Source organism: Primulina tabacum, chromosome 11, assembly GCF_025594145.1.
Source record: "Primulina tabacum isolate GXHZ01 chromosome 11, ASM2559414v2, whole genome shotgun sequence".
NCBI lineage: Eukaryota > Viridiplantae > Streptophyta > Magnoliopsida > Lamiales > Gesneriaceae > Primulina > Primulina tabacum.
Genome location: NC_134560.1, coordinates 13,304,283 through 13,312,892, shown reverse-complemented (window position 1 = coordinate 13,312,892; position 8,610 = coordinate 13,304,283). Strand labels below are relative to the sequence as shown.

At 31.6% G+C, this 8,610-nt stretch overlaps 1 long non-coding RNA gene across 1 annotated transcript; it reads left to right on the top strand.

Annotated features, from left to right (window-relative positions):
* The first annotated feature begins 960 nt into the window (after positions 1 to 960).
* Positions 961 to 2,138, top strand: LOC142519355 (uncharacterized). The gene is made up of 3 exons (XR_012813759.1): positions 961 to 1,064; positions 1,613 to 1,698; positions 1,772 to 2,138. It is a non-coding gene; the product is annotated as an uncharacterized LOC142519355 (long non-coding RNA).
* Positions 2,139 to 8,610: the final 6,472 nt, after the last annotated feature.

The following is an 8,610-nucleotide window of genomic DNA, read 5'->3' as shown; positions in this document are numbered from 1 at the left end:
TATTGATCATATGATGATGATGATAGATTGAATAATATGACATAATTATTTTTAATTTCAACTATTGCAGAACCCGAGCAAAATATTTGATGAAATAAGTGAGTGAAATATGTGAATAATACTAAAAGTATTAATAATCACAAATTTGGTGCCATAATTTATTGTGTCATTATACATGTTTTTATCAAAGTTGTTTTCTTGTTCCATCAGGACATTGGTTATTAGATTAGAAAGATTTTTGAGTGGACGACCATATGACATTTCTTAGTTAATTTTAGACATAACTAAGGATGGACTTGAAATTTTATGTTCGGTGAATAACTAACAAAGCCAACTAATAGATGCAGAAATTAATAAAATTAGAAATTTGGCAAGACTAGGTAAGATTAAGGGGCAGTGTGATAGGATCGGTGGGGGTTAAGTCTTGAGATACAATAGCTCATTTCTCAAGATAAAGAAGTCGTGTGATCATAGGATTGGTTGGAGATAAGTATTGAGATACAATAACTCATTTTTTGAATATTTCAGAAATGAACCGAGTATCGAGAAATTATATTGAATTCAGTTATAAACTTAGCGAAAGAAACTCAATATAATCCTCTAAAAACCGATTAAATATTTTATAAATGATTTGAAAAGAATGATATATATATATATATATATATATATATATATATATATGGTTTGGTTGAAGTCTTTTATTAAAAAATTTTATGCAATATTTTGACATTTGAAAAAACAAAATGTTTCAAAAATGCATATCAAAACAAAAATAATTAGATATGATAAATAAAATGCAGGAATTTGTTTATAGATATATTCTAACATTAGCAATTCTTATGTCACCCGTTCTTTCACTTGAGAATTATCCACTAGAATAATTTGATTGGTATAACTCCATGTACAAATTCACTTCGATTTAGGGTTTATCTCTTGCCTAACAAAAAATCCTAGAACATTAATTGAGCTACCCAGTGAACCAAGTTGACTCGGCAATCAACACCATTTGTACTCATGTTTCGACAGTTCCGGTGGTTGTTTCGACTGATCGCGCTCCACCCAAGGTATCTTTACGAGATGTTATTGCTCCCTCATCTCCCGAATCACGGAAACAATGTTTTGCGGATGTTGTGGACTCAATGGACGATGTCCTTGTACCGACGCTCCGTGATGGCATTCCTGATATTCTTTTCCCAAAACATGTTATTTCCTCCCTATCTGCCTCTTTTAAATTTTCTTTGATAGGGAGTATTACCGGGAACATGGGTTCGACCCCGAATGATGTTATTTTAACTGCTATCTCACGTTTTGTTATGGAGGTATCCCATTCTGGGAGATTCCTTCCTCGTGGGTTCATGGTTCTCACTCCATCTTTAGAAAAGGATTATTTGAAATTTTGGAACAAGCCTGAAGTTTCTATAAAGACAGTTTCGATTCGATTATCTAAATGAACTCTGGAATTTAGATATGCGGAAGAGTCTTCTATTACTCCCGTTTGGGTTAGGTTTCCTGATCTACCCCTTCACCTCTATTACAAAAAAGGCCTATACCCGTTTGCAAAGTTTTTTGGTAATCATGTGAAGGTTGATGAGATTATTACTGATGGTTTCAGGGGCACTTTTGCTAGAGATTGATGTTATTATTGCTCGTCGGGAACAAATATGGGTACGATGGGGTGATCATAGACAGACAATTGAGGTATCTATGAAAAAGTTGCTCATTTATGTACCCACTGTAAGTTGTTGGGATATTAACTTGAGTTTTGCTCTAGTAATTGCAAGCCTCCTAGACAGAGGCTGCCCAGACCTCAGGGTAAGACATTTCATACTTCTCTGTCTTCTGCCCCACAAACTCCGGGTCTGCCTCATGTTCATGTCCTTCTCCTAGTGCTCCTTGTACCGAGTTTTCTAAGCAGGTATGGACTCAAAAAGCGTAGTCAGGATCGACCATTGCTGCAAAAAGGTCCGAATCAGTCTCATCTTACGAATTCTTTTTGAGATATTGCAGACCATACCAGAAGATTCTACTCAGTGTGAGTCATCTGGTGTTGATTCTTCACGTCCTAAAAAGATTGTTTCCCTTATTGCTAAGACCAAAATACTTCCTCAAATCAAATATTTTTCTCTAAATAAAATCCACCTTAGTAACTTCACCAAACAAAATTATTAATTATATTTCAGATCAATTGATATATATATATATAGGCTCAATCAATTTTTTTTTTTAATGTAGGCTCTCCCATGTGAGGTGAAGGGGCCTATCTTTTCAATATAAGGTTGATTGAGCCTATTTTTAACTGCCCAATTTACAAGCTAGTTTGTATCTTACTAAATTAATAAAGTTAAAAACTCCTGCACTAACTAACTTCAAATTTGTTTGAAGAAATTTTATTTAAAATTACAAGCTTATCATCATTATATAATTTTGTTGATGAATTTGTTTATTTTCCTAAAATAGTCTTTCTTTTTAAATCTTCAATCCTATCTTTATTTTTATTTTTCGTTTTTTATATTTTCTATAACTCCTAACAAAAAATATGAAAAATAATTAAAAATTATCATGTATAAGCACGCAAAATGTGATGAAGGGCACTAGTATCTTTTAATTGTTAAAGTTTTTTATAGATCATTATTATATTTCATTGATGGTATTCGTATTCTATATTAAATTTTAATATTTAAAATTACTAATATTGACTATATATTTATATGTATGTATGTACTTTTTATACTTGCGAATTAGATGTGGAATTCTTCTACTTCATTGTATAAAAAATAAATAAATACATACGGGCCGAGTTTAAACTCAGTCAAATGGATTGCAAGGTGGAGCAGGGCGGATCCGAGTGAACGAGTCCAATGACAAGCCATGTATTTGGGTGAACCCACCATATATATATATATATATATATATATATATATATATATATATATATACACACGTTGCATACTCTATACACACACATACACAATATATATAAATATAGACATATTATGTATTATTAATTTATTTAAGTTTTTTAAATAAAATGTATAGCGAGTTCAAGGGTCCGACTCGGTATGGACTCGTTGGGTTTTGAGATGGACAAGTTTAAAAAAAAGGACAAGTTTGGGTCCTAATTTTCCTTGATGGGTGGGTGTTCGGGTTTGGCCAAATCCACCCTATTGTCACAGTGTGATTTTGTGGCGCCCTAAACCTCGCCACGTAATCATACAATATGTGACATCATATGTATAAAAATTTTCTTTTCAACGACGTAATAATATAATGCATATACGATAAAATAGTGCAATCATCACACCATCTACATCAGTGTAGCAGAAACAGTATAATAAATACACACATACAACTCAAATAAGACAATGAGCTATACTGTCTCTATCTACTATCAACTACAAGACTGTTTGACTAGACACACCTAGTCCTTCACCACTATCCTGTCTCACGGCATAGTCCTGTAACCTGTCCAACAGAAACAGCCCCCAAAGGGTAAGCATACACAACAATCATTATCGCAATACATAACAGTTATATTAATAACATAAAATATAACTGAAATCATAACAGAAATACTCCTTTGCTGTTTCTGGACAATCAAACCCCCAACGATATCAACGACATCACTCGCATACTACTGCAGCAACAACATCGACAATACATCGCACCCCAACTCCGGCGTCAACAATATCGTCGAATGAACAACATCAACGATACGTCGCACCCCAACTCCGGCGATAGCAATGTCCTTGAACGAACAACATCAACGTGACGTCTTCCAACAACAACAGCCAACAACATCAACAATAAACAACAACAAATATAATATCAAATCACCCATATCTAGTGATTTACCATCGTTCAACACAACAGTATTTATCAATACTAAACAATAACAACATATGCTCCTACGTCAACACGTACCCGATAATCGATTATATATAAAATCTGACTATTTCTTTGATCCCGAGGCTTATGATGTAACTAAATAATTCAACAATAATTATCAGACCATTGTCACCATATCAACACAATTATAACAGCCTCAATATATAACATCAAATAGCCCAACAACAATTAATTCAACAAAATATAAAATTCGATTATAAATTCTTATCGTCCAACAATTTAATATTCGGATGTATTTAATTCACAATACTACCATCAAATACACCCTAACTAATTAACTTCAAATAATAGGCTATTTTACAACATCCGTCAAATTACGATAACTTTATATCAACGTGTAGCCTATACTTCGTAGACTCCGAATATATAATCAGAATTAATAACAACTGACAAACAACTCTCCAATCTCAATCCAACGATTAAAAATCCATAATTATAATAAATTAGGAATAATTCAAAACAACATCACTATAATCTTTTCTACTTCGTTAAAATCATACACTACTCAGCAATCTTCAATTTCTGTATGATTTAACAATTTATCAGATTTATTCCAGAATCGACGAATTTCAAACATCACCAAAAATATAAAATTTATACCTCAAATCGAAAATTCATGTCAACGATTCTAGGACTGAAGTCGGTTCATCGATTGAATAAATCGATAAGTCGCACGATCGAAAAGAAAATTCAAAACTGTATTATTTCTCTCTCTGCCTCACTCCTCGATACAATACCTATGTTGCGGTGGAATTTGAATTTCAATTCAATTCCACCGCTTCAAACTTTTTATATTATATTATATTATATAATTTTATAAAATATAATAATATAATATATAATATTTAACATTTTTAACATCGGTATGTCTCTTTACACTAGACAACGATCAAATTTTCAAAACTCAAAACATGAAACTTCTATATATTTGAGTTTTCTACGTTATATCCAAATTTCAAATCATTTGAACTTCATATGCCCAAAATATGTTATATTTCATTCTTTAAAAATCATTAGTTATTTAGTAATCTCACATTACTAAATCAACAACTTGTAATATTTGCTCCAGACATTACAAATTTGAAATCCAGGTCACACAGATCTTGATACTTCATCCTCACCATTTTGTGGAAGGATCTTTGGCCTTCCTAATATTGATTATACTAAAGTCATCAAACACTAAAAGGATATCAATGTGCTCCTCGTAAATATTCATACTTGGGTCACTAGTGTGTATTGAATATATCCATATCATTGAGACATTAAAGTAAAATTATTCAAAAGTCGATAATTTATTTATCAACGGATTGTTGTTTCATAATAAAAGGCATTGATCAAGTTGTGCCTACCCCAATTATATATGGGTTCAACTCGATTTGATTCCCGATCGATTTCTATCTAACATGTTATAAGTATTAGGACAAGAAATAAAGACAAACATCATATGATACATTTTAACTAAGGACACATAAATGAATCAAGTTTAACACTAATCATTTTCATAATTTTTGTAGAGTTTGACTTAAGCTTTAAATTTGGCATGGATTCGTTTGTTAGAGTAAGTGTCCAACGAACCAACTTGTAACTTGAACTTTATTGACTCCTATGTAAAAACAATATTTATGTTAATAATATTTTACGTTTTTGCCCAATTATCGTATTTATTTTATCTGTATACTCATGCAAGCTGCATATATAAAGTTCTTAAATACACAATAGGTACCATGAGTTCTGCCTCTCAACATAAGATCATGAAACTTATTGGAAAACATATTGTATATTCTAAACTGGTTCCTAGTCGATTCAGCCCTATAAAAGTCGCTCGAGCTTGAGACTAGCATATGTTATGTAAACGTCATGTTTCATTGGTAAGAACATGAACATGAAGATGTCCATTTATACAGATGGTTGATTATTTGATGATGTACTGAACAACCCTCTCTCGGACTTTTCAAGCATTTATCATTTATTGACTGGAAAATTTCGCAGTTATGGTTATACAACATTAGTCCTTTGACTTGAGACAACGTGGAGGCTTTACGTACTAGCATTCACTTTGATCCATTTATCAACTCTCAACATAAATTTTGTTTAGATCTCTAGTGTGATCTATATGAGAGTTTCAATTTTTAATCACGAACCTGATTCAGGAAATTGAAGAATGTGGTTGATTCAAAAAAATCGTTTGTAAGGATTTACAAGAAAGACTAACTCCGTTAATCTCAAATTGGTTTGCTGTTCGGGATTCCTAAAATGCAAAGTTAAAATAAATTTGAACACTTTATAAATAATTTAAATCATACGACGCACAAAAGTATTTTGATTGTCAAAACACAAAATTTTTAAATTTCCACTTCGTCTCGAAAACCGGTGCATCCACATCGTTTGCTTCTATTCTGATTATCGAATTCTATAAAGAAAACATTTAAATCCTAGCTCAAATCCAGCTAGAGAAATTCCGAATTCAATAATTTCAAATATGAATGAGATAATATTAGAGCCATTTAAAAGAAACCCGCGAACTGATGATAGTCGAATACTGTGTGTATTGAAATAGATTTATGATTAATTTTTTAAAAAATTGAATTAAGATTAGGGCCGTAAACGAATCGAATCGAACCAAATTTTAAGAAATTTTCAATATTCGAGCTCGAATTCGAATAAACATATTCGAATCTCGATTCGAAACTCAAACTTTTATTATTTTCGATTCGAACTGAGGCTCGAGTTCGAATTCTATTCGAACTTTTCAAATACTAAATCGAATAATTCGAATCACTACTAGAAATGGTGGTTTGTTTCATTGCTCAATTGTTATTCAAAAATATTAAAATGTATCACCTATCTACACCAAAAAACAAGTATAACAAACCATTAAATATTAGTCCTCCTTGATTTCATTACGCTTTTGAATCATCAATTTACAATTTTTCATCAAACAAAATATGTATCAAATTTCCAGTTAAGCCATTTCATCCAAACTTGAAGATCCTTCCTCAAATACCTGCACACAATAAAATTCGTATGTTTTGTTTATTTGCATAAATACAGTAAACATGATATAAAAAAAAAAGATAATGTATATAATTATTTACCTTCCAAAAGTTAAATATCAGCACTATTTAACTATCAAACTTCAGCAAAATAGTTCAAAAGTCCATTCTTTTCTTAAATACCTGCATTCAGAAAATTCACATGTTTAATTTATTTATAAAAAACAGAAAAAAAAAAAAACAAGATAGTACACATAATTGTTTACCTCCCAAAATTTAAAGATCAACACTCTTCAACTGTCAAAAGGCTATTATCAAGCAACATATAAGCTTGAACAATTTGAACTTCAACAAAATAATTACATCATATTCAACTCCTCAAATCCTACAATAACAAATTATATTTATAATGCATTTTCACTATTTGATGAAAATGTGAATACAGAATAATAATAAGATAGTTAATATGATTTCTTACCTTTCAAAACAGAAACATTTTAAACTACTTAAATATCAAAAGTCTAACCTCCCAGAATAATCAACTTATCAAGCAGTTACCATCCTGCATTTAAATAAAATAGTTACAGATTTTCTGCACGAGAAAAGCAAAGAAAATATACCAAAATGTGAGAGTAGCAACTAGCCAACATAATTAGTTATCTTCACATGTGAAATATACATACCATTAATGAGTTCAATCGACTGGTAACTCAATTGACTTGTGCTGTTTTTCATCCTGCAATCAATAAAAATAAAACTTATGTAACAATGTACAAACTCTCTTAGAATTAGAAAAAAAAATACCTTCATCTTTCTCGCCACTCCATATCGCTTTCGACACCAATCTCCTCCACACATCAACATTTCCACAGTAGCAGGAGATAAAGAAGCACGATACTTGTAAATAACACGACTCCCTGCACTAAATGTGGCCTCTGAAGCAACTGTGGTGATAGGTACAGCTAAAATATCTCTGGCCATGGAAGATAATATCGGAAATTTGTACACATTCAACTTCCACCAACTCAAAGCATTAAACTCTTCTTTTGGATCAAATCGATGACATCCTTCCTCCAAGTAAACATCCAACTCAGATTTTTCTGGTTGCACAGTTTCCATCTCTTTCAAATAAGAAGAAAATTCAAACCATCCTGATGATGAAGTAGTATTTTCTTCCACACTTCGACTCAATAGATTACTCACTAGAGATTCTGAACCATTCCTTGATTCCTGGAGGTTTTCAATAGCACTTTTTACATATTCCTTGTAAATATCATACAAAACTCTTCGAACATTCATAATATTATCTTGTGCATCTCCTGTCGAATAAAGTCTTGGGAAAGTAAATTCAAGCACTCGCATTTTACACCTTGGATCCAAAATAGAACCTATAGACATCAATAAATTGCACTCTCCCCAATATTTATCAAACTTACTTTTCATTTTTTGAACCATTGTGCGAATAAACTCTTCTTCATCAAGAGATTTTTCATCTAAAACCATCTTTACTCGATAAACTTCATTCAAAAACAAATTGGAGGTGGGATACTCGGTTCCTGAAATTATCTTTGTAGCATCATAAAATACTTTTAAGATAGGAAACACCTTTTGTAATTTCTCCAAATCTTCCTCCATAGGACAATCAATATAACTTGGTTCTCGATCCTTGAATCTTGGAAAAACTTCTTTCAAAGATATCGCAACTTTCAGC